The sequence below is a fragment of the Penaeus monodon genome, chromosome 14 (assembly GCF_015228065.2).
Source record: "Penaeus monodon isolate SGIC_2016 chromosome 14, NSTDA_Pmon_1, whole genome shotgun sequence".
Lineage (NCBI taxonomy): Eukaryota > Metazoa > Arthropoda > Malacostraca > Decapoda > Penaeidae > Penaeus > Penaeus monodon.
The window spans coordinates 27,561,692-27,564,191 of NC_051399.1; the positions used below are offsets into that span (position 1 = coordinate 27,561,692).

Here is a 2,500-nt window from a genome sequence, read left to right on the forward strand (position 1 = left end):
AAAAAATAGTTTCCATTTAAATATAATTTCCCAGTTTTCACCTGTCTATTTTAATATCATACAAAATACACCACATTGAAAAATGAAATGTCCAGAGTTAACAATATTCCGTTGCAACAGTAGGCTTTCTTCATCCACAGCAAAAATCTCCATCCGCAGAGCCGTTAGAGTCGCAACAGCGGATCAGGAGATGAGCCCCCATGGCGATCACTCATCGAAGACGCTGCACATCGTCTCCCCAAGAGCGGGTTGTCGTCCATCGTCCGCACGACCTCCTCCGCGCGATCTGCGAAGAACTCCTTGTCGTCGTCGACCTTGGTGAAGTCCGGCGCGTCCTCGAGTCGATCACCATGAGGGGGATGTACATGGGATGCCATGAGGACGCCGTACTAGTCCTTGCGTTGTACTCCTCCGTCAGTTCCTCCACGGTGAAGAAGCGGAGAGGTCCCTCCTGCGGCTACGGTGGCGTCAAAGGAGGCCGTTTACGCCTGCAGGAAGTGTGGGGAGGGAGGTCCGTCTAAAGGGGCGCCGTTGACGCTCGAGTACATCAAGGTCTGGAGGTCGAGGGGGGGGGAGCCCTGGCGGCACAGCTGAAAGTCCAGCAGCATGACTCGATCGGATGGCCGTCGTCGTCATACCTGCGTCCGGTGAAAAGCACGGAAGCTTGAGCCATTGTATGGGGATTAAAAGGCACATAGACACAAAGGGCACGCGCGAAAGTCTTCAGATACACAAAACTTGTGTATATGTAAGCAGTTTTCGGAATGAGCAAGAAGCCGAGAAACAAATCATCGATGCCGAGGGCGCTTATAAAATCATCTAGTGGCATATTTTTAACAGAAACTGAAATTTAAAGACATTAACAGACTAATGTCATATACTGTATGTCTGAAGGTGGTAAAAACGGTGATGTCGACAAAGTTATTAAATTTAAAAAAAAAAAAAACTTCCATTTAAAAGGTTACTATACTTCCGACGAAAAAGGCATCAACAAACCAAAACAAAAATTTTTTGGTCCAGCAGTCTCCGTGTCCGAGCATGGCGAAGGGCGGCCGCGTCTCCAGCTGTTCATCAAAGACGTCGACTCCTCGAGGCTCTAGCTCCCTCAGCCATCTTCCCACGTCTTTGTACCCTTTAGAGTTCTCCGCAATCCCTGCCGCCGTCAGAAGGTCTCCCGACATGGCAGCGCTGATGTCTTCTCTCGGTATCTTGCTATTCTTTGTCCAGTCGAGCGCCAGGAACTTGTGTCTGACTCTAAGTTCTTCATCTGGGTGTTTCTGCTGCAGGAGGACTGAAGAGGCGTGGATTCTCGCCAGCTCCTGCAGGACGAGCACTGCGTGGGCTACGTCCAGCCCCTTCTTGCGGTCGGCCATCCGGAAACCTCGAGCCGTGAGGTCCTCTAGCATGATTATCTCTCGCTCTTCGGATTTGCTGTAGTGGTAGAATTTTGGGAATTCGCAGGGGATTCAGTCCTGCTTCCGCCAACACGCCGTTCAGTTCCGGCAAGAGTTTCGTGTAGAACTCGTGTTCTTTGAGGAAGGACATGTTGGAAAACTCCTTAAAGGTGTCGGAAAAGAGCATCTTGACTTTGGCAACATACGTCAGCTGTTCCTCGCGCTCTTCGATCGTCACCTGGGCCTTCACGCGCTTCACGGAACTCAAGTAATTGTCTCCCTTTTTGCCCAGGTCCTCCGCCGCCCACGAGGTCAAGACGGCGCCCTCGCCCTTGTCCGTGACCACTGCTCCTCGGACGTCACAGTCCAGGACTTTGAGGACATCATTTTCCTGAGTCTTTTCCTTACTCTCTTCCTTCTCCGTTTCTGGACGATGGATCTCACCCTGTCCTTGCTCTCGATCCGGTTTTTTCTCCGTTGCCACAGACGTTTGACATTTTGTTCTGTCACATTTGTCATCCTTGTTCTCGTGATCTTCATGTTCCTTGTTCTCGCATACTTCCTGGTTCCTCTTCTCTTGTTCCCCTTTGGCCCCCGAGTGTTTATGGGATCACATGATGACTGAATGTCCACTGAAAGGGGGTAAATATTCCTTAGCTTTGTTGGTTGAATATTTCGACCAATGTTTTTCAAAAGGAGATCCAAGTAGATAGAACTTGAAAAAACACAGAATTGACAATAACGAAATATAATAAAGATAGTAGTAACGATAAGATTCTATTCATTATGTAAAGACACTTCACGATGTAATTTGATCTCACTGCCGTTGCTAGTGTAGAATGTATTACCACGTTATATAAAAATACCAGTGCAAATGACAGATATTATAACCCTAGTTGGATAATCATATCATTAAAACAAGGATAAGAATCTAGTCATCATTACACTAATAGACGAGAAAGTATATACTCATCCTTGATAATATCTGTAACACTTTATGCGCATACTGTTGCTCTTCATGTATAGAATATACAGTTAATATTCTACCGCTATGCTCATCGTCATCATATATATCCTTACATACACAGATACATACTTACATACAT

At 46.9% G+C, this 2,500-nt stretch overlaps 1 pseudogene; it reads right to left on the reverse strand.

Moving 5' to 3' along the window:
- Positions 1–207: 207 nt before the first annotated feature.
- LOC119580670 overlaps positions 208–2,500 on the reverse strand; it is an 8,848-nt pseudogene continuing 6,555 nt past the window's right edge.